Source organism: Neophocaena asiaeorientalis, unplaced genomic scaffold (assembly GCF_003031525.2).
Source record: "Neophocaena asiaeorientalis asiaeorientalis breed wild unplaced genomic scaffold, Neophocaena_asiaeorientalis_V1.1 scaffold267, whole genome shotgun sequence".
NCBI lineage: Eukaryota > Metazoa > Chordata > Mammalia > Artiodactyla > Phocoenidae > Neophocaena > Neophocaena asiaeorientalis.
In genome coordinates, this window is record NW_020173204.1 from 1041214 (window position 1) to 1066760 (window position 25547).

The window sequence follows — 25547 nt, forward strand, 5'->3', positions numbered from 1 at the left end:
CACGTAAGTCTGTACTTGTCAGTTATACGACTAACTTTTACACATAATAAAACTTCCTCTGGCTCTTCCTTTTACAAAGAATGACTTTATATACTATTGATGTCTGATAGATTATTTTTGATGTGGTATCTTGCTTGATCACTGCTGGTTTCAAATTACCTCTAATCCAAAGATCTAATAAAGTGAATATATTTCTCTAATTACCTTAGATCAAGTGGCCCAATTGATTTTCGTTTCTGATAGTTTAAAACTTGGAAATGTTAATCTGTAGTCTTAATTAAGCCAAGTAAATGCAGATGACATCTATTCACTGTACCACAATTTAAATATCATAAATATATTTAAGTTTATGATTATGCAGTAATGTCAGCATTCTTTCTAATTTTTGTAATCAGTATTAAACAGTATAGTATAAACATTAAGTACATGGGTGTGAAATTGAGAGCTTAATAAGCTCTCATTGTCAGTATAATGATTAACAAGGGAACACATTTATGTAAAGTTTAAATTTAAGCTTGGAAATAAAAATTTACTCTTAAAATAAAAACTTGCTGTTTGATTTTATTGGTCAGTTAGCAAAATCAACGGTATTCATTTCCTAAAGAAACAAACGGCATCACCACCTGAATTTTTCAGATATTTTCCATTAGAGTTGTACCCATTGACTTTTGTTGCTATTATTATTTGTAGTAACTATTAGTATTAATATTATTGGGAGGGGTCAGCCTTTTTCCTTAAAGGATCAAATGGTAAATATTTTAGGCTTTGCATGCCTGAGGTCTTTGTTGCAACTACTCAATTCTACCGTTACAGCTGAAGGCTACCATAGAAAATACATAAATCAACAGGTATGCCTGTGATTCAATACAATTTTATTTACAGAAGCAGGCAGCTGGCCCACAGGTGATAGTTTGCCAATCCCTATATTAATATCACTTTATAGTTTTTTAGTGTTTTCACATATTCACAAACTAATTAACAGCAATCTTGTGTTGCCTAGATAGAGATACTCACTTTTTGCAGATGAGTAAAAAAGAGCTCAGACTACTTGCACATACAAAGCAAAATAAATGAGACTGACTCAAGGCTCCAGACTCTGTGACAGATGCTTCTGAAATCTACTGTCTTATAAAGTAAGCCACTCTGAAAGCCATCATTTATATATTATTTAATTAATAAGACTTTCTTTCCATTTAGTTGTAAACTTTGTCATACCAGAGCATGATGACAAGATGATAATACAAGCTAAAGAAGGACCACAGCTCAGATCCCAGCCAATGGATCTGACATATGCTTAAAATTTAGGAATGCAAGGGCTTAGCCATGTTCAGGAAGATTAACACAGGCGCAGAGGATCAGAGAGCTGTTGTTACTTAATTAAGAAGAGTCAATTCCTTATATTTTAAAAATATTTGTTGAATAAATTAACGAATGAACAACACTGAAGCCATGATTAAATATGTTTTGAAGGAAATGATTAGGAATAATAGCAGCAATATAATTTATGTACATACTAAACCATGTGGACTCCATTTATTCAACAATCACAAAACAATTATTGAATACATGCTTTGAGTCACATATTCCACCAGAGCTGAGAGGATACAGGGAAATTTTTCCGTGCTCAAAAGGCTAAAATATAAAGGAGGGACATGGGGATTTTTAAGGGCAATCAAAAAAAAAGTGTACGTTAGACATGGTTAAACGTGTTAAGTTTTTAAAAGGTAAATGACTGATAGTGTATTTTAAAATATATATACTTGTCAAAATATACATTATCTTTTTAGTCTATCAAGTGATCATCAGTTAAAATGTTGCAGTTTTATTGAGGTGGATATCTTTTAAGAAAAAGAAGAAATAAATTAAAGAAGCCTATAGAAAAATAATCAAAGTTTCAACCTGAAATAAAGACAGATGCTAAATGCCAGTCTTTTTGACACTTTGGAGACAGTTATTTTCATGGTTGTATATAAAAGGATTGTAATATACACTTAAATACTGTACATTTTTAAAGTTTAAATTAGTATAAAGCTTACATTTGGCAATATATTGAAAACTAAAACTTGAACATGTTAATTATTTTTACTGTAAAAATGTGCAACTCAGAGTTTATCTTTTAAAATGAAACCAGAAGTTTTTATTAAAAGCATAATATCGCATTTAATTGGAAACATTACATTAATTGCTTACACAAAATAAATTTATGCTCCTGGTATAATATTTATTTTAAAATTAGAGTTAATAGTTTTATTATTTGAGTGCTTCATCACCATAAATTTGTTATAAAAAATTTATGTATGATATTAAAAGCTTCTGATTTTTATTTCCTGCTTTTTTATTTGTGGATAGGGAAATGAGAGGAGATATTTTGATATGGGTGGAAAAGTTAAGAAGCATTTAAAAGAACTAGGGTAGAGATCTCTACAATATTCAAGATGTAGTGAAAAACTGGTAACAATGTATTTAAATTCTTTAAACTATTAGCTTAGACAGGTTTCCTGAAATATGACCAAGTGAGTAATCTATTGTATATTCTCAACTAAAGACAATCACAAAGTTTTTCAAATCTGGAATTCTTTCAATACAATTCTGCTTTCAATTTGTACAAGATAATATACATAGCAAGATGGGGAAAAGGAGAGAAATGAAAGAGAAAGAGAGAAAATTAAGGCAAATTGTAATGTTAAGCAGGAACATTTTTGAATGCATAAGATCTTTAGGTTCTTTTAATATTTTCCTTCAAACTAGTACATTTGATGAAAATTCTTATCTTGTCCTCCCTTTCCCTCAATTTCAACTCAAGAAGAAACAATGAAAAAAGTACTAATATACCTGATTCACATCCATTATGACTGTCTGAAAAAGAGTTTGCATTGATGTGGAGCATGTATCATATTCATAGAGAACATCTCACATTTATTATAAACGGTGTCCTCTTTTCAAGAAATGGAAATGTTAATTCCAGTCATTTTATTTTATAAAAATAAAGGTTTCAAAAATTTTTGTTTCTGTTCTTAAATTGTTAGTGAATTATAGACTTTATATATATGTAAAGAAAATTTAATGTTTCTGTAAATATATATATATATACACACACACACATATATTTGTCATTGTAAAATGACCATTCTATGCTAAATTGAAAAATATCAGAGTCCCTGACTATATCTATGGGTCATAATTGAACACATATGTTTGTCAGTCTAGACCACCTATTAATTAATGATGTGTAAATGGCTGAAATTCCCCTGTAACCATATGACTTATGTACTCCAAGTAATTTGAAATTATACTTTCTCTTTTATTTTCTTGTGCGTGCATGTCTTTTCAGTCAAGTATTGCATTGTCTAAGTAGTTGGTGTGGTCATTTATTTACTTTTTGCCAGAAGGTTAGTGTGAGGCTCTTTTGTAGATGTTCTTAAAAGTTTTGAACTTAACTGCGCTTATTAAAGAAAAGCTTCCTACATGCTTAATTACATGCACATTTGAACTGCACTAAATTAGCTTAAATTAGAATAACTCAAAGTAAAAGAAGCACACCACAGCATACTTTTTAATGTTTTCTTTCAAGGATACCATGTTTGAGGAAAATTACAAGACGAAGAGTAATCTCTCTGGAACACGCAGAACAGGATGGAACGGATTGCAGATACTAAGGCAAGCCATTAGTGTTTCCTTAGCAATTTCTGGTTTTCCCATCTAAGCCTTTATTGCAGATTTACCTTTTCAAGGCAAAGTGCTGTGTGTCTCTTTCTTTCCTTTTATTATTGAATTGTGATCCATGAAGTCTGATTAGTCTGTTATTCAGTTCCTCAGTTGTGAGAAGAATGAAGTAATTATTGGGTTTTGTGGTTGTTTTACTTTTTTTTGAGGTAATTAATCTTAATTGTTGGGGGTTGTTGGGGGAGAGGAAATGCAGGGTCAAGAGATCTCAGGCTGTAATCCTAAATTGCAGTAGCTCCAGTGTGATCTCTGGCTAGTCAGCCGACTCCCTGTACCTCAGTCATCTGCCTGAGAATTCCCAGGACAGATGCACAGCATCACGGGAGACCAAGAAATACTCAAGAGATTCCTTGAGATTTGAAAAGGGCGCGGAATAAAATCAGATTAGAAATGAGATGAAAAGGGGTAAGAAATAAATGGTCAAATGAAAAGTGCTTATGTTACTAATAAGAATTGACATGATCTTCTGAGCTGTTCACTAGCTCATATGTTAGAATCTTTTAAAAAAATTTTACTTTTCCTCAACAATCTTATTGCTATCAATGTTGAAAAAAATTAGAAAAATATGAGGATATAAAATGTCAGAAAACATGCCTGCTGTTTACAGAGACTACAGTAGTAGTGAAAGATTAGTGTTTATTTATTTGTTGATTTGTTCAAGAAGTCGTGGCAGCATTGTTGCTACCTGCCAGGTGTGGTCACGGCTGGCCACTTAATCTTTTTTCTTCTTCCTTCGTAAGCTGAGAATTATAATTGCAGCAACCGTATAAATGTACGAAGTAAGTGTATGAATGCATGCAATGCTCTTTAAAAGGTACGTGGGGAAAGTAATAATACTCACTAATGGAAGATATTTTTAGTATAATTAAAATTAACGCTTGTTCGAAGAGATGAGAGGGTTTAAATAATTACAGGTAAAGCACTCCGGGCATTCAAAAGAGGGTGAAATTATTTCTTCCAAATGCCATCGGGATGCCTCCCTCCTTTTCTCGCCCTACTGTCTTCGCTCTTCCTCTCTTGTCACCTCAGGAGTTCGCTTGACTGGGAAAGAGTTGGAGTTTTTCATTCACACAGACCCTAGTTTCTTAGGTCTACCCCTTAGGGCATCCTTCAGCAAGCTACCTGATCTCCCCAGGTACCTGAACGTTCTCAGTGATCATTCCGATTTTCATTTGTAAAATTATCTCAATGTGTGTTTGTGCCTCTTTGTCAAAATAGGGGGAGAAAAAGCATCCTACTCCCATAGGTATTGGAATTTATGGTTATTTTTCTGTTTGTAATTATTTCATGCTGACTATGGTGACTGTATATTATATTAGAAAGAGAGAGAGAGAGAATAAAAAGTACAGTGATTTATTAATGTGATTTTGTTAATTATAAGAAAAGTAAGCTGAAAATTCAGTAATGATACAGTAATATTAAAAAAATTATTTAACCTTAAAGCTCAGGGAAATAATAAAATATATTAGCCAAAACTATATCTGGAGCAACATCTAGGGCCCATCAACCTAGACCTTTCATTTTAGTATTTAAAAAATTAAAATTATTCCCATTATATCCTCCCTTGAGTAAATTTGTGTGCCCATCCAAATACATTCAGTCATTTAAGTGATTCTCTCTCACTTCTAAAAAGACAGGGAATAGATTCATTTTCTTTATCCCACCCTGCCCACTCCCAGTTTTCGAAATATATGTACATATTAATGTATGTATATTAGTCAAAGGATACTTGCAGTATAATGTAAATACTTTCCAATAATCTGGTTCTCTTCCACCTGGCTACATTGTAGGATTGTCATTTTCTGACCTGTGTGGTTGGATTACGGTCAAGTGTAAGTTGAAAAAGAAGGTTTAGGAGTCAGCTGCCTTATATTCTTTCATGAGATGGTCAGTCAGGTAGGGCCACAAGAGGGGTCACAGGAGAGGCAGGAACACAAAGTTTATTAAACTCACAGGTCCTAGAGAGACAGTCAGGACTCACCAAGAGGGGGGCCAATGGAAGGAGCGCCAAGGGAGCACGCTCAGCCAAGCAGGTGGGAGCTGAGAGAAGAGGGGGAGAAGGGGAGGGGCAGGGAGAGAAAGTGGGGAGGGAGGGAGGGGCTCTTGGGCAAGTGCTTTACTGGTGGTCGGGCTGGAGTACCCAAGTGAAAGGCATCACGGGTTTCACTGATGTATCTGATGTCACTAGGACAAAATGGGTTACTTGTGGCAGGGGCCAGCCAGCCTTATCACACTGCTGCTCCAGGTCAACCGGGTGGGGTACTCACAGCCTATTTGCAGGGACGTTGAGGCAGCAGGAAACTAGGGAGCTTAAGTTTACAATACACAATCTTATGATGTATTTTCATTTCCCAAATCGGTGACAGAAAAACAGATATAGCAAACTTCATCTAATCTGTAATTTCAGCGTTCCACTAGGTTTAGCGGTAATAGCTACTCAAGTAACCTTTACTAAAGTAAAATGAGTTTTACTTTCAATGACTTTTCTTTTACATTCACAAGTTCTATTTAGATCTTTTTCAGATATGTTTATTCTTATTTTACTATCTTGTTCTTTCATTATGACTCCTATGTACTTTTTAATCTTTTTGAACACTGTTATAGAGCCTTTGAGACTGCTGTGTTATCTCACATCCAGGGACTTCTAATCCATGAGTTGGTTAAGTTTACTGACTCCAGTGTCAGACTGTCTAGGTTCTCATTCCACGTCCACCATCTACAAGGTGTGACCTTGGGCAAGTTATGTAATGTTAACTAGGATAATAGTGCCCACCTCAGGGGGTTGTTGTGAAGGTTTGAATGGTTTTTGCAGTAAGAGTGGAAGACCTTTAAGAACCTAATGAAGAGCGTGCAATTTTCACTAAGTTTTCAACCAGCTGGGACTTGGCTTCTTTTGCGTGATTGTTCAGGATTTCTCGATAGTCTCTTTTCTTCCTTTAGCAAAGCCATTCATTAAACTTGTAACACTTTATCTAGAATCTTTAGGTGTTTGTGGTTAAAGGGTTTCAGGGTAGCCAAGCCTGGCATGTTATTGACAATAGAATCCATTCAACTGGATATTTCTTCTAGTTATCAGTCAGGTTCTCTTAAAATATCTACATTGGGGTAGAACTATATCGGTCCATACAGCAAATGAAAATAATTTAAACTCACATAATTGAGGCAACCTCTTTTGTATTTTCCAGGATTATGCAAGTAGTTCTTTCAATTTAGAGAAATCAAATATTTTGATGAAAATAATACCTGCTTAGGATATATTTTTAATAGATACAAACAGAATTAAAATAAAATAACCAAAGATTTCTATAGGGTATTTTTTGGGAAAATCTGTTTCCTTACTCTCAGTCTGTATTTTATTCATTTACTCAAAAGACCACTAGTTTTTTGGTTTTGGTCGAATTCATTTTTAGAGAAACTAATACTAAGGTCAAAATACTCACAATAACAAAATAATTTGCCAGAGAATTTACAGTACATATTTATCATAATTGTCTTACAGATTTGTCAATAAGCTATTTTAACAAATTCTAAGAGATTTCGTTTCCCCCTTTTCCTTTCAAAAAGAAAAAAAATTAAGTTCATCCATTTCTGCCATTGTAAGAACTATTGTGATTAATTGTTCTTGTCAAATCTGGCCAACTCTGGTAATATAAACCATGCGGTTTACATACTAAGGCACTTCTTAGCAATGAAAGTTTATCTTCTGAGATTTGGACTGAAGGAAAAGATCATGAGGATACCAACTAGAGAACACAGCATGATTAAAGACCAAAGTTTAAAAACAAAAGTTTAATTTTTCACGTGGTATAACTTTACACTATTTATATCAATTTCAGTATTTCACCTTATGTCCCCAAGGGTTTATGAATTATTCAGTATCACCAAGGGACAGTATCTAAAGAAACAGCTGTTAATAGGAGCATCTTTTTCTCAAGTGTAATACATGCCTACTTTTACAAAGATTACCATAAATTGGCCTAAACTTCATCATGCATTTTTAGTTAATAGAATATTAAATATATTTAATTTTATTTTATGTGTGTATAAATAGATACAGATGTACTACTCTAGTCACTTATATATATATATTTTTTCTTTTTTAATTTCTCTGTGTTAGTTCAAATTCAGTATTGTATCCTAGAGTTTATTACCTGTCTGTGCAGGATCGCCAATGTTCCCTTATTTAATAGACCTACTACACTGCATTTATTCTTAGGAATAACACCAGTTAATTTATGATTATAGAATGAAAGTGATCCACGAAAGATGTATACTGACTAGATTACAATACATTTCATGGGTTTTTATGGGTGGTCAGGAAGTTCTAAATTCACGACAAACATGGAGCCAGAGTCATTACTACAGTTCACCCTTAATCAAGGGTGACTGGCGGCTTCTGCCTCACGATCTGTTAAGAAACCCCAGGTTCTTTCTCCTTTAGCACCTCTGGGAAATTCAAACCACTAAAGACCTGGACCCAAGATGGGAACCTTCACCCCAGCCCCACCCCTTAATCTCATTAAAAGCCAAACCAGTCTCCTTTCCCTGTTTGCTCAAGACGTTCTGGGACCTGACTGGGGACTCCCCTGCTCTCCCCATAAAACCTCATTAGGTGATGAGTAAACCTTTTCATACCCTCTTGAGGCAAGTGTGGCATCATCTGTCCTGACATCTGAACAGGTAGTAGCTGGAGGTCCACCCACTATTTTTGGAGTCTCTGCAACAGGTATTATTTAATGAGATAGTAAATAAAGAGGGAAGAGAGGATTTTAAGGGGAAAGGAGTAAATCTTGTGTTGATCATGACGGTTCTGAAGTGCTTCAGGGATATATAATTGGATATTATATACCCAATATATAATTGGGTATGTCACTGTTGGCCATGGGTATGGAAATTGGGAGTGAGTCTGGGCTGGTGGCCATTTGAAATCATCAGCATACACATGGTATTCAAGGGCCTGGAGAGGAAGAGATCACTCAGGGGGGTGAATAGAATGAGAAAAAAGAGGGCCAAGCACATTGCTTCTGGGGAGTTCTATTCTGTGTTATTTAATACTCCTTACAGATCGTTAATTTGAGTTTGGTAGGGGCTTATAATCAATTGGAAATACCAGTGACGCTTGACGTGCTATTTAGAGCTGTGCAGTTATACCTGAGGCTGTCTAAATATGATGCTTATCCATCAAGTTTAAAAGTAAATATATATTCTTATTCAAAACTATGCAGGGATACATTCTAATAATTAGTCCTTTAAGTCAATCTCTAGATATCCTGGTGTCCACATCGTAACCAAGACAACTAAATACAAATTTCAGGTTTGAGTTCCAGGCAGTAATTTCTAAATCTCCCCATGGAATTCCCATGTGCACCCAAGGTTCTGAAACATCACTATAGGTGAATTGACATTAGTAGAAATAAGAAATTTTTAATTTTTAAATTTATATCTTGTTTCAGAATGGATTTAAGGTATTGCATATGGCTCTGCTGATTAAAATATAGCTGCTGTCTTATCAACAAATTAGTTAATCTACTGATGCCTTAATATATCCATTATATAGTTAAGAAAATTGAGGCTTAGAAAGATCAAGTCACTTTCCGCAAAATACACACCTAGTGACTAATGGAGAAGTAATTTAAAACCAAATTTTTCTGGTTATTTTCTAAGTTAATTCACCTAGACAGCATAGCTCAATGAGTCAGAGATTAGGAATCTGGGATTTTGAATATTTTGTCCATAAAATACCCTGAAAATTTGCCATATTCAGTTTCCCCTTCTCTCAAAATGCATGTAAGATAATATTAAATTATAGAAGTTTTAATAAGACATGAATCAATAAGAACTATACAAAGTTTATACCATTTTATTATAAGGGTAACTGTCTTTATCTTCAAGATAAAGTTCAAATATTTCTACCAAACAACCATGAGTATTTTGAAATCTATTATAACGTCTTCCCATATCCATAGCTTTTATTTCTGAGAAACAATTATAGCTTTAGACGACTTCAGATATAATTTCTGACCTCTTATACCAGCAGGTTTGACATTTTACTTATTCTTCACTTACTAGCAGGAAATCCCCAGAGTTTCATTTTTATGAGACAGCTACAAAATATTTAGTTCAACTGCCATTAAAACATCATCTGTTCCATTTTTGTTACTCAACTAGAGGGCCCTTAGATTCTCTAAATACAGGGATCATAGTCTAAGACAGAAAGATCAAGTTCTTCCTGGAAAGTTTTCAAAGGAGAATTAGCCATAATGGTTTAGTATAACTAACATGATGAGTCACATGCTAAATTGGGTTTATAACTTTGTATCATTATAAGAGTTTTATTTAGGTTACAACATCTCTTGGAAAAATATCAAAATGTAATTCTGAAAAAAAATTCTATAGTCACATCTTCCAAATAATTAGATTTTGGTCACAAATAATGGTCAATTAGCTATTTCTGTTATTAAGAATGACTTAAATTTGGGGGCATAAATTTCTTTAGGTTATGCAATAAATGTGTTGTAAATAATTTTTCTCCCATAGGTAACTTTTCAGTCCGTAGTTGAGTATGAGAGGCAAAGATGGTAAACTAAAAGTATTTGAAACTGTTTAGATTAAGTAAGGTAACTTTTATTTATAGTTTTTCAGTTGCTATCTTTCTAAATTTCTTCAAAATATTTAAAATATCTTCATCTTTCCTCCTCTAAGTTATAAAAGCTAGGAATATTAATTAGTTAAAAGTTAATATATTCAATGCTATAAGTTATACTGAGTGAAGAGTCTTGTAAATTTTTTCATTAAACAAATATGTCATATAAGTGATGATGGAATACTCTAAAGTCAGTGCTTACTACTACAAAATCCTGGTTTGGGGGTCACACTGATTGGCTAAGTGTAATTTCATCCATTTGCCAGTGATTGGTCCGGGAACCTAGGCCTAAGCCAATTGGTGTATAGAATCAGCTGGGCATGTGAATTGGTTCAGATGCTTAGAAAAGTGCCCAGAGGAGAATAAACAGATGAGAAGCATCTGTAAATGAATGGGTATGTTACCAAGTTTATCCCCAATGTGACACGGATTTCTGGAAATAAAGCTGTTTACTCTTAATAATGAGCGTCTGTAAAAACAGTTGCAATGCTTCTTTCTAGGCATTATATTTTTTAAATTATGAAAATGTTGCATTTAAAGAAAAAGGAACTAAGTGGAGTAAATACCTTTATTTCCACTTTCTACTGTTCATACAAAATAACAGTAGCCATCGTGTGTCACATATGCATATATATGTATGTTATGCATTTTTTCTCATTAACATAATTATTTTAACATAATTGGAGTTATAGCTGTTCTAATTAAACAATTTCATTTTTCTTACTAGTGCTTTAATACTAGTCCTTCAAGTTAATGTACCATACGTGATGATGTCATTTGATACTCTTATATATTTAAGTTTTTATAATTAATCTTAAACTTCTAGCCTCCAGAACTGTGAGAAAAAAAATTTCTGTTGTTTAAGCCACCCAGTCTATGATATTTTGTTTTGGCAGCCCTAGCAGACTAACGTAATAGTTTAAACTATTAAAGTCAGTAAGTACACAGAGTATGTATAAAGAGACAAAATAAACATCCAAGTCTTTTAAAAGAATAACAACAATAGGGAGGATTTGTCCTACCAGATATCAAGACTTATTATAAAGCTACGATTATAACATCAGTAGCTATTTATGTACTATGAAGGACAGGTCTCAATCTGTTAGAAAGAGAATGACAGGGGCATAAAGAATTTTCCTACAACTGTCTCCCTTGGTCACTTAGCATAACTCTCAAAAAGGGTGAAAAACACCAACAAAAACAACAGCAGATCTCTGAGTCAGCACCAGTTGAAACACTTTCGTTTTCGGTATTAACAAAATTCGAAAAATGTTAGCATTAGAGTTTATATTCATCTCCCTGTGCTTCTGCCTAGATTCCCTTTTATTGAACTAAATCACTCTCTATTGACTCAGCACGTAAATTCTTTAAGGACGCTGGACAATTATGTTCTCTCTAGAAGTCCCTAGCCAAGGATTGCACATTTTATTTCTTCCCTCTCACTATATAAATCAAACCCTTTAGACTCTTAATTGTATTTGCTGTTCTTTTTTGAATGCCTTCCAGTTCCTCTGATTTCTTCAACATTGAAAAAGAGAAAATACCATCTCAAAAGTGAATTCTAATTCAGGTGTACTTTCTTGTTTGGAAACATCCTGTGGCCGCCAAGGTGATTTTTAGTTTTTTTCTCCAAATTGTCACAGTGTTTCAGTGCTGTCTAATTTATCATCTGGTGTCCTCTCCCCTCTGTCCTGTTCGGTTTGACAGCTTCCCAGTTGTCTCCCACTGAATGCCTGTTTCTGATTATTTTTCTGCAGGCACGCTTCCTCACATTATTTGAAGTTGAATCTCATTTTTAAAAAATGTCACCATATTTCCAACTTCTCTAGGCTTTTTTCCTCTCATTTTCCATTTGTATGGGTGCTCAGCACACCTCTGCACACTTCATGGAGAAACTTCTGCACGTGTTATTAAAACTTTATCAATTCCAGATATCCTGTGAAAATATTTAAATAAGATTGAATAGGAAGCAGATTACTGCGTGCAAAGTCATTGTCAGTCATCATCCTCTCTCATTCACTACATAATTTCAAGTCATTCTGAAATAACCTAGTTAGAAAATGAGACTATCAAATTCTCATCTAACCTCCCCAATTTAATTTTTTTAAAAATTTATTTATTTTATTTATTTTTGGCTGCGTTGGGTTTATTTATTTTTGGCTGCGTTGGGCTGCACGTGGGCTTTCTTTAGCTACAGCAAGCGGGGGCTACTCTTTGTTGCGGTGCACAGGCTTCTCATTGCCGTGGCTTCTCTTGTTGCGGAGCATGGGCTCTAGGCGTACGGGCTTCAGTAGTTGTGGCACTTGGGCTCAGTAGTTGTGGTGCATGGGCTTAGTTGCTGTGCGGCATGTGGGATCTTCCCGGACCAGGGCTTGAACCCATGTTCCCTGCATTGGCAGATGGAGTCTTAACCACTGCGCCACCAGGGAAGCCCCCCATTTAACTTTTAATGTGTTCATTTACCCCTAGGGCTTCTTTCTATGTGTGAATCTTGTGGTTTATCCAAATAGAGTTTGGTCTATAATGTCTGTTTCATAAATATCACTAAGCTTCTGCTTACATATCTGAACATTAACTATATTTCACTGGAACCTGGGTGGATTTAGGCCTTAGGGAAATAGAAAACATCGCAGAGAGAGTCAAGGTGATCAGTGGGAAATATCAAAGCTCCTATACCATTATTTCCCCACGATCCATCCAGACTCTTATCTTGGAAATTAATCTGAGGGCACTGAGATATTTTTCCTGTAGAAATCTGGGAGCTCTCCTATTTTTTTTTGCAGAAAATAATGAGTTAGATATATAAAGAATAAACAAATACATAGACTGCATCAATGGTGTGGACAGAATTACACATGGTATGTAGTCCAGGTCACTGTCTTGATATAGGACCTTATGTTTTGATTCAATCATGTGAATAGTTTAATAGAATTTACCACTGCTAGACACAGTAGAGAGTTGAAAGAAAAAAACAGAACAAAACAAAAAGACGCTGTTCTGTAGGAACTCACAATCCACCCCTGAGTATCCACAGTATCTCACAGTTCACAGGAAACGTAATAAACACCAAATGTTGCTTGGTTTGGAGGTATGGAAGGCAAGGCAGAAGAAAAGAGAGGAGAGGAGAGGGGAGGGGAGGGGAGAGTGCGCTCTTGTGTTGAGTTGTTTGTCGCAAAACACAAGTTTCTCAGTTGAATATGTAAAATGAGAAATGTTCTGCTTTCACAGTGAATGAGGATGTTTTTACTGCTGCAGTATGCGAAAGGATGATAGCATTCAATCGTTCTTGCTTTTTTTATGGTGTGTCATTGACTCTTTTTATTAAATTCAAGTATAGTTCGTTTACAGTGTTTCAGCTGTGCAGCAAGGTTATTCAGTAAATATATATATATGTATATAGTATACATATATATATTTCTTTTTCAGATTCTTTGCCATTATAGGTTATTACAAGATATCGAATACAGTTCCCTGTGCTATACAGTAGGTCCTTGTTGTTTATCTCATTGACTCTTAAAAGACTGATGAAATATACAGCTTCTTTCATCAGAAGAATAGCCACACAAATATACCAAATATTGCATACAAGTTTAGGAAATCCTTGTGTATTGGTCTTCTATTCCTTCCAAAACAAATTACCACAAATTTAGTGACTTAAAGCAATACGAATTTATTATTTTACAGCTCTGGGGGTAGAAATCCAGTACAGATCTCACTGGACTAAAACCAAGATGTGAGCAGAGCTGTGTTCTTTTCTATAGACCCCGCAGGGACCTATACTCATTCAGGTGTTGGCAGTACTCAGTCCCATGAGATGATAGGACTGAAGTCTCTGTTTCCTGTCACCTGGGGATGCCTTCATTTCCTGTGGTCCTCTTTCTGGTCCTTGCAGGAATTCCTCACTTGAATAATCTAAAGGAATCTCGACATTGCCAGATCCACACCCTTAATCACAACTGCAAAGTCCCTTTTGCAATGGAATGTAACACATTCACAGCTTCCTGGGATTGGGGCATGGACATATTTTAGAGAGGAAGGTATCATTCTGCTTACACTACTTTGTGTTCTAGAACCCAGCTATAGGCCTCCAAGAAGTACTGAGAAATCTAGTTTAAAATCCTTGAATTACTTGATTATTTTCTCTCCCTCTCCTCCGCTTGTTTTCATTCTGAAGAATTCCCTGGTTACCAATATATTTGACATTTCTTTTGGGGGGGATTTCTTAACAGAAAATTTCTACATTTCAATCAACAATACGTAATCAATTCAATCATGATATTAAAACCACATAAACTCCTATCCTGTTTAAATGAAGTAATATTAATATACGTCACACAACATTTTGGTACTGCCATACCCCATACTGGTGCTGAGGACCATTTGTCATAGTCAACAAATAAACTATATTTTCAGCTTTCGAAAAACGTACTGGCAGTTGTACACTCCTGACACCTCTGTACAGTCCGTGACCTGTACCCTATCCCAGACTTCTTTTGCCCCCTTAGGATTTTCACTGCTTCTTGTTGTGGAGTAATGGATGCAAGAGGATGCAAGAGGCAACACTGCTGTTAATCCAGCTTGGCTTCAAATCCCCTTCCCCAGACTTGGCCGTCTGGGTACTGCCCCTGGCTCCATTCCAGATTACCATTCCATTCCTGACCCATTGTAAAAGGGTCTGTGCCTTGTGAAATGTAAAAGCACTTAAAATACCAAGCAATATTCACATTCTTTGTTCAAAACAGTCTTAGAAAAATGTAAATAATTTAAATGAGTTTGAAGAATAAATGTGGAGTGACAGACATGCATCATAATAAACATTTTTTGTTTAGTTTATAAGAGGACAGTCATTGTCTATGTCTGACAGAACTACTTAGTTGAAGTGGCTTTTCATTGTTTGCAAATGAAACCTGGAGTGGATTATCTAAACATTTAGAAATCCACTGTTGCTATCCACTGGGTAAATTCTGATAAAGATTAACTTTTTTAATGTAAATAAAAGAGGAAAAGCCATTATAGAGGTTAGAATAGGTGATAGTTTAGTGAAAGTTCAAAGACTGACCAAAAAATAATAGGAAAGTAAAACCATCCCTCCACACACTAGAAAAATGTTCTCTGATTTTGAGGGATTAAATTGAAAATATAGTCCAGCTCTTCTAAAATCATTAAAAGGTGATGCTTACTTATTTTTTTTTAACAAAATCTCTCATGAAGGACAAAGAGTAGATTTACAGTAAGTTTATTAATGCCAGTTTTGTTTCAGTCAATTGCTATTGCCATAAATCTTTCAGTTCAACAATAGCAAAGGAAAAGGTGAGGAGATAGATGAAATTTAGATGCAGTAGGAGAAATGGAGGACTCAGGTATTTGATAAAGTTAATGAATGTCTCCTATGAATATTATTTGGGAATTAAAGAGTTCTTTATTTGATTCTTTTCATGTGGCTGATTGGCAAGGGTTGCACCAAAACAATGGCAACGGCAAAATGTATTACTTAATTTTAAATCATGCTTCTTTTTCATCCATTTTTCAGTTTGGGGGATAGAACATGCAAAGTAAAATATGTATTGGGATGCTCCTCATTTGAGGATGAGGTGTCTACATGGTTTACTTTCTTTCAGCTTTGACTGCAGTAGTGGTGTAGCTGCTCGTCATTAGCAATACCTAAAGGCCTGAGGTCCTCCTTTGAAATTTGGTGTTGATATAAGCAACACTGTCCTCTGAAAGTGAAACTCACATTATAAAATAAACAGTATACTTCGTAGTTTACCAACTGTACACATGATATGTGTGTATTTGTTTGTTTGTTTATAATCTACTCTATATCTATGCCATGTGCTCTAAAATAAATTACCATTGCATGTTGCTAAGGTTTCAGGAATAACCTTAGTGGTTCACATGTGTGTTTGCCTTATTTCAGCCTTTCTCTTTATCTTCAGTCCTGTAGACTCTAAATTCTGGTTATCAGAGCTTATATATTAAACACAAACACCTAATAATCTTGATCTATAAGTTATATATAATTAGTATTACAATACCCAATACTAGGGGCTTTTACATGTAGGGTTTTCTGTTCTTTTTTTTAATTTTTAAAGTTTTATACAATTTTTAAAGGTTACACTCTACAGTTATTACAAAATAGTAGCTCTATTCCTTGTACTGTACAATACATCCTTGTAGCCTATCTTACACCCAATAGTTTGTACCTCCCACTCTCCCACCCCTATATTGCCCCCTCCCCACCCACTGGTAACCACTAGCTTATTCTCTGTATCTGTGAGTCTGCTTCCTTTTTTGTTATATTCACTAATTGGTTGTATTTTTTAGATTCCACATATAAGTGATATAGAATTTGTCTTTCTCTGTCTGACTTATTTCACTTAGCATAATCCCTCCAAGTCCATCCAGGTTGCTGCAAATGGCAAAATTTTGTTCCTTTCTATGGCTGAGTAGTAAGTATTCCATTGTATGTATGTGTGTATATATATATATATATATACACACACACACCATATCTTCTTTATCCAGTCATCTAGATAAGGACACTTAGGTTGCTTCTATATCTTGGCAATTGTAAATAATGATTCTATGAACATTGGGGTGCATGTATCTTTTCAAATTAAAAATAACATAGGGGGCTTCCCTGGTGGCACAGTGGTAAAGAATCCGCCTGCCAATGCAGGGGACATGGGTTCGAGCCCTGGTCTGGGAAGATCCCACATGCCACAGAACAACTGAGCCCGTGTGCCACAATTACTGAGCCTGTGCTCTAGAACCCACAAGCCACAACTACTGAGCCCACGTGCCACAGCTCCTGAAGCCCGTGTGCCTAGAGCCCATGTTCTGCAATAAGACAAGCCACCACAATGAGAAGCCCGTGCACTGCAACAAAGAGTAACCCCCGCTCACTGCAACTAGAGAAAGCCCGTGTGCAGCAATGAAGACCCAATGCAGCCAAAAATAAATAAATAATATAAATAAATTTAATAATAATCACATAGTTATTTTTAAAAAGTGTTTTGTACCACCTGGTGTTTTGTAACACCTAGTTAACTCCTTACAAGCTACTTTAACTTTTTTTTTTTTTTGCGGTACGCGGGCCTCTCACTGTTGAGGCCTCTCCCGCGCAGGCTCAGCGGCCATGGCTCACAGGCCCAGCCGCTCCGCGGCATGTGGGATCCTCCCAGACCGGGGCAAGAACCCGTGTCCCCTGCATTGGCAGGCGGACTCTCAACCACTGCGTCACCAGGGAAGCTCTAACCATCATTTTTAATTTTCTCAGTATAAAAATATTAATGCATAAAATTATGAAAATTCTGAATAATACAAAGGAAAAAGATTCTCTATTGCTACACCCAAGAGGTAAAAACTAAGGTATTTGTATGTATCTTTCTATGTACTTTCTATGCTTACCATGTCTAATAATGCAACAAAATAAGATGAGGTTTTAACATTATAATCTATATAATCTGTGAAAGTTCTTCAAACATTTGAAATCTTGAATTTCTTCCTTAAATGGTAGTTCCCCAACATATCTGAATATCTATTTGTTAATAGCATGAAGTAACAATCTCTGCCCTTCTGATTCTGTAATTCATGTAACTTTACTGGCATCTCCTCTATTTAAAATAGATGGATCTGTCTGTCCCTATTAGTAGCAATAGTGGTTATTTCTATTTTCTTTACCCTCAACAAGGTTATTACTTTCTATAGTCTTGAGGTATAACTGTAACTTTATAGTGTAATTTATATTACTAGTACTTAAACTTAGCTAGATAGAGTTCTCAAGGACATAACTCACTTTTAGTTAAATCTGTCAACACATACTGCAAACCAAATGGTCAAATAAGATTATACATTTTGGCATCTGTTAGATGTTTGCAGCTAAATATAGTTGGTTTTTTTTAACTTTTTAAAAAAATTTTATTTAATGTTTTTTAATATTGCAGGTTTTTATGAGTTATCTATTTTACACATATTAGTGTATACATGTCAATCCCAATCTCCCAATTCATCCCACCACCATCCCCACACAGGTTTTCCCCCCTTGGTGTCCATACGTTTGTTCTCTACATCTGTGTCTGTATTTCTGCCTTGCAAACTGGTTCTTCTGTACCATTTTTCTAGATTCCACGTATATGCATTGATATACGATAATTGTTTTTCTCTTTCTGACTTACTTCACTCTGTATGACAGTCTCTAGGTCCATCCATGTCTCTACAAATGACCCAATTTCATTCCTTTTTATGGCTGACCAATATTCCATTGTATATATGTACCACATCTTCTTTATCCATTCGTCTATTGATGGACACTTAGGTTGCTTCCATGACCTGGCTATTGTAAATAGTGCTGCAATGAACACTGGGGTGCATGTGTCTTTTTGAATTATGGTTTTCTCTGGGTATATACCCAGTAGTGGGATTGCTGGGTCATATGGCGATTCTAGTTTTAGTTTTTTTGTTTTGTGGTACGTGGGCCTCTCATGGTTGCGGCCTCTCCCGTTGCAGAGCACAGGCTGTGGACGCACAGGCTTAGCAGCCATGGCTCATGGGTCCAGCCGCTCTGCGGCATGTGGGATCTTCCTGGACCCGGGCACGAACCCGTGTCCCCTGCATCGGCAGGCGGACTCTCAACCACTGTGCCACCAGGGAAGCCCTAGTTTTAGTTTTTTAAGGAACCTCCAAGGGTTTTCCATAGTGGCTGTATCAATTTACATTCCCACCAACAGTGCAAGAGGGTGCCCTTTTCTCCAAACCCTCTCCAGCATTTGTTTGTAGATTTTCTGATGATACCCATTCTAACTGGTGTAAGGTGATACCTCATTGTAGCTTTAATTTTGCATATCTCTAATAATTAGTAATGCTGAGCAACTTTTCATGTGCCTCTTGGCCATCTGTATGTCTTCTTTGGAGAAATGTCTATTTAGGTCTTTTGCCCATTTTTTGACTGGGTTGTTTGTTTTTTTCATATTGAGCTGCATGAGCTGTTTATATATTTTGGAGTTTAATCCTTTGTCTATTGATTTGTTTGCAAATATTTTCTCCCATTCTGAGGGTTGTCTTTTCATCTTGTTTATAGTTTCCTTTGCTGTGCAAAAGCTTTTAAATTTCATTAGGTCTTATTTGTTGTTTTTTTTTTATTTCCATTACTCTGGGAGGTGGGTCAAAAAGATCTTGCTGTGATTTATGTCAAAGAGTGTTCTTCCTATGTTTTCCTCTAAGAGTTTTATAGTGTCTGGTCTTACATTTAGGTCTTTAAGCCATTTTGAGTTTATTTTTGTGTATGGTGTTATGGAGGGTTCTAATTGCATTCTTTTACATGCAGCTGTCCAGTTTTCCCAGCACCACTTATTGAAGAGACTGTCTTTTCTCCATTGTATATCCTTGCCTCCTTTGTCATAGATTAGTTGACCATAGGTGTGTGGGTTTACCTCTAGGCTTTCTATCCTATTTCATTGATCTACATTTCTGTTTTTGATGCCAGTACCATCTTGATTACTGTGGCTTTGTAGTATTGTCTGAAGTCAGGGAGTCTAATTCCTTCAGCTCCATTTTTCTTTCTCTATATTGCTTTGGCTATTCAGGATCTTTTGTGTCTTCATACGAATTTTAAGATTTTTTGTTCTAGTTCTGTAAAAAATGCCATTGGTAATTTGATAGGGATTGCATTGACTCTGTAGATTGCTTTGGGTAGTATAGTCATTTTCACAATATTGATTCTTCCAATTCAAGAATATGGTATATATCTCCATCTGTTTGTGTCATCTTTGATTTCTTTCATCAATGTCTTATAGTTTTCTGAGTACAGGTCTTTTACCTCCCTTGGTAGGTTTATTCCTAGGTGTTTTATTCTTTTTGTTACAGTGGTGAATGAGATTGTTTCCTTAATTTCTCTTTCTGATCTTTTGTTGTTAGTGTATAGGAATGCAAGAGAGTTCTGTGCATTAATTTTGTATCCTGCAACTTTACCAAATTCATTGATTAGCGCTAGTAGTTTTCTGGTGGCATCTTTAGGATTCTCTATGTATAGTATCATGTCATCTGCAAATAGTGACAGTTTTACTTCTTCTTTTCCAATTTGTTTCCTTTTATTTCCTTTTCTTCTCTGATTGCTGTGGCTAAAACTTCCAAAACTATGGCGAATAACAGTGGTGAGAGTGGGCAACCTTGTCTTCTTCCTGATCTTATAGGAAATGGTTTCAGTTTTCCACAATTGAGAATGATGTTGGCAGTGGGTTTGTCATATACGGCCTTTATTATGTTGAGGTAAGTTCCCTCTATGCCTACTTTCTGGAGGGTTTTTATCATAAATGGGTGTTGAAGTTTGTCAGAAGCCTTCTCTGCGTCTATTGAGATGATCATATGGTGTTTCTTCTTCAATTTGTTAATATGGTGTATCACATTGATTGATTTGCGTCTATTGAAGAATCCTTGCATTCCTGGAATAAACCGCACTTGATCATGGTGTATGATCCTCTTAATGTGCTGTTGGATTCTGTCTGCTAGTATTTTGTTGAGGATTTTTGCATCTATGTTCATCAATGATATTGGCCTGTAGTTTTCTTTTTTTGAAACATTTTTGTCTCGTTTTGGTATCAGGGTGATGGTGGCCTCGTATAAGGAGTTTGGGAGTGTTCCTCCCTCTGCTATATTTTGGAAGAGTTTCAGAAGGATAGGTGTGAGCTCTTCTCTAAACGTTTGTTAGAATTCTCCTGTGAAGCCATCTGGTCCTGGGCTTTTGTTTGTTGGAGGATTTTTAATCACAGTTATCACTGATGTTTGTCCATAGACCAGAAAAGTTTAAACAATATTTATAGGACAGTTCATCTGAAAACAGCAGATTATACTTTCTTCTCAAGTGCACATGGAACATTCTCCAGGTTAGATCACCACTTGGGTCACAAATCAAGCCTCAGTAAATTTAAGAAAATTGAAATCATATCAAGCATCTTTTCCAACCACAACAGTATGAGATTAGGAATAAATTACAGGGAAAAAATGTAAAAATACTTGGAGGCTAAACAATATGTTACTGAATAACCAAGAGATCACTGAGGAGATCAAAAAATACCTAGAGACAAATAACAACGAAAACACGACTATCCAAAACCTATGGGATGCAGCAAAAGAAGTTCTAAGAGGGAAGTTTATAGCAATACAATCTACCTTAAGAAACAAGAAAAATATCAAATAAAGAATCTAACTTTACACCTAAAGGAATGAGAGAAAGAAGAACAAACAAAACCCAAAGTTAGTAGAAGGAAAGAAATTATAAAGATCAGAGCACAAATGAAATAGAAACAAAGAAAACAGTAACAAAGATCAACAAAACCAAAAGCTGGTTCTTTGAGAAGATAAACAAAATTTATAAACCTGTGGCCAGACTCCTCAAGAAAAAGAGGGAGAGGACTCAAATCAATAAAATAGTTTAGATCTGGCCTAGGGGTAAATCAGTCCTGTTTTTATAATGAAACACTAAATTTGAAACTAGAAGTTTGACTCCTGTTCAGCCACTAACTTACCAGATGATAGCTGAATTCAGATTCTCTCTCTAAAGAGTGTGATGAACAGTGAAGATCTCCGATAATTTTGTGATGGCAAGTCTCCTCTTATAATTATCATGTCTCCAAAGTAACCTAGAAGGATCTGTGAAAGTTATCTTGCACACGGTAAAAGAATAGTTCTAATTTTTTGAAAAAGAGTTGATATAAATCTACCCTACATCTTTTAGTGACTGAAATATTTATTGATTCCAACAAAGTGTGGATGCTCATATAAAGATTACCCCTGTTAGTCAGTTATTTCCACCACGTATGTTCTCTCTCTCTTTCACACACACACACACACACACACACACACACACACCCTCATGGATATCGGTGTTAGTATACAATGCCTACAGGTATCAGTGGTCAGCCCAATGTACTAAGGATATTTCTGAAACTTTTGAAAGTTTAATATTATCATGGAGTTGTTCTTCCTGTTTCCTCAAGGGTTTTCTAATTTCCCTAGCATGGTAGGATGAATAATAGTCCCTCAGAAGATGTCCACATCCCATCCTAATCTCTAGAAGCTGTGAATGTGTTACCTTACATGACAAAAGGGACTTTGTAGATGTGATTAAGGGTCTTGAAATCAGGGGATTATCTTGGATTCTCTAGATGGGCCCAATATAATCACAAGAGTCTTAAGAGGTAGACAGGAGGGTCAGAGTCAGAGAAGGTGATGTGATAATGAGGGAAAGAAGGATGCAGGACAGTGGAGGCAGGTGTTGGAGGGATGCAGAGCTACGAGTGAAGGACTGCGGCAGCCTTGAGATGCTGGAAAGGCAGAAAAACAGATTCTCCCTAAGAGCATCCAGAATGCACCCTGTCGACAACTTTATTTTAGCCTAATGAAACCCATTCGGACTTCTGATCTCCAGAACTATAAGACAATATATTTGCATTGCTCGAAGCCATTAGTTTTGTAGTAATTTGTTACAGCAGCAATAGGAAACTAAAACACCTAGCATTTGTATTTTGAAGCTTAACTCTCCAATTTTATCAGGTGATGACTCCAGTGAATCAGTATCTTCCCTAAATATACGACTCCATTGGGAGTCTCAGACAGGCAATCTATATGTCCTTATTTTGGAGGGTTTGTCTATCCCAGGAAACTCTACACATTCATTTGCCTTCATAGAGTACATGCAATAAATTGGTTTTGTCTTGAATCGCCACTTATTTTTTACCTTCACCCTAATTGAAGCTGGTGAATACAATCCAAAAAACAGTGGCTTTTGCTAGGAGACATGTGTCTAACACAATAATATTTGGACACTTTAGCAAATAATACAGACCTTTGGTCACTTTAACAAATCACATTTTCAACACATGCATAAGTATATGGGTTGGCAAATCGGGAAGGCACGGTCTTGAAGACCACGAGTAAAAATGTGGAACAATCATTTTGACAAAATTACTGAAAACTCTCTGTCTGGTAAATACAGTAGCAGATTAGAAATACCTGGTCTTTTGTTTCCAGTGTTCCAATGAGATGTGTATGAAAATTCACAAAAGGATAAAAACTGGAAATACTAGTAAAAAAGAAACTTCACGTTTGACTCTTCATTGACTGGATTCAACAGAGATGAATGTATTTAAAGCAACAGTTTTGGAATAACCACTCAAATCTCTACCGTCTCAAATGGAACATTACTGAGATCCTCCAAGAAGATGTGACAATCATGGACTCACTCTTTGTATGCTACTACTTCTATGAACCAGGGGGAGTGCTTGCCAAAAAGGCAGGCAGCTGCCTTTTATATGAACAAGAACAGCATAAAATTGATGTCTCATCCTTTGTCAAAAAAGAAATATATATATGTATATTTCTAAACCCATTTAGAGTTAAATTTCAGTACAGTGTAGATGGGAAAAGAAAGAGATGGGTGGAAACACGTGCCACCTTTGGATGTGTAGTTAACCATCAGTGTGATACACAGAGACAGAAGCTGTAAAGCTGTAACAGCAGAGAACTCACTGGATATGTTCTTTCAGTTACTGCATTGCATAAAACACATGGAAGGTCTCCTCCAGAGGACCCATACCTCTTAGCTGATGTCTTTCACAAATGAATGAATGCTTGGTATCAAAAAAGCTAATCTGTGATAATATTTTGGCTTAAAAATTAGGAGAATGTATTAGAAAACATTTGAGTGTTGTCCTTTAAAGAAGAAACAAGGATACATATGTTCTAAAATAGAGAAGCAAAGTATCAATTTGAGAACAGCCTGGAAGGAAGGCAGAGACAGTGGTCAAAATACAAAAGCAATCAAGAAGGAAAAAAACACAAGGCAATCAAGATCCATGTTGGGGTGCATTAAAGAGTGAACATGTGACTAGAGAAAACTTAAAGAAACAGATTGTGGTAGGATAAACCAGAGAAAAATCATCTGGCATAAAAAATAAAAGGCCAAAAAGAATAAAAACTCTGAGACAGATGATTAAATTTCTGGAGTAGAGAGAATGAACATCAAATCAAAAGCGTACAGATGATCCCAAGGATGGAGCCAGAACAACAGAAGCAGACAGAATCTAACAATAAGACACGTTTCCAAGGCCTAGATTGTTTACATCTTCTTCCCCCATTCAAGACTGATGGGTTGCCCTATCTGGCATGTCTTCAGCTATAAATAGAGCTTCATTGATTGCTCTGCAATTTTTGCACTGGCACAGCCATTTCCTCAACCAAGGGAAAATGAAAGAAAATTCTTTTCATTCTGGGTCACCATATTTTCTTTTGTTTTATTCTGGAAGTTGCTCATATGCTTTTGCCTGTCACCCACCACATGTGAGAATTCCTTCTAAAATAAATACCCTTCTATTTTCTGTGCTATTGTGTATGGTATTTGCTTGTCATACCACACCTACCCCAATAAAGCAGTGTTGCTAAAACTGTCAACCTGTTTCATGGCTGCTTAAACATGGGTTACATGTTGTATTAAGGTGAAATCTTCAAGCAGTTGCTTTCTACCCAATATATGGTGGGGGTAATAACATTCTTACTGGTAATCTTATTAGAAAATCATTATTATTAAATGGAAATTTTAAAAGAGGAGGCCAATTATGTGATTAGGGAACTTTTATATGTGTGTCTTAATTACATTCCAGCATTGTGCTTATACTTGGCAAAAATTGTATTTGAATTTGAATACCAGAGTAAAGGGCTTTCTACTTTTATTGTTTCCAGCATTTATGTTACATTAATTGACATTCTCAAAAAAAGAGGACAGGAAAGCAAACAAATGCTCTGTTTAAGGTCAACAGTTACCACATTTGTTGTTTGGACAATAATATGTTTAGGGTGCTAATTGCAGTTAACATTGTCATTACACATTAGTCTGAAGTATGTGTTTCTCCAATTTCCTGTAGACAAAAAAGCATGCTTCACTGAACTGGTTTATTTAACTTTCTGAAAATAATTTAACAAGTTTCACATTTCACTGACCTAAATACAAGGACAAGGACTGTCCTCTCCTGTCCAATGCTATTTCTTTTTACTTAAATCCTACGAAATAAATTAAACGACTTAATGAACACTGAATTATGTATACCCCTTGTAAAATAATAAAGGCATTTGTTTATTATACTTCAAATAAGATTGTTTGAAATATGAAACCTGAGCATAAGGCTCTGTA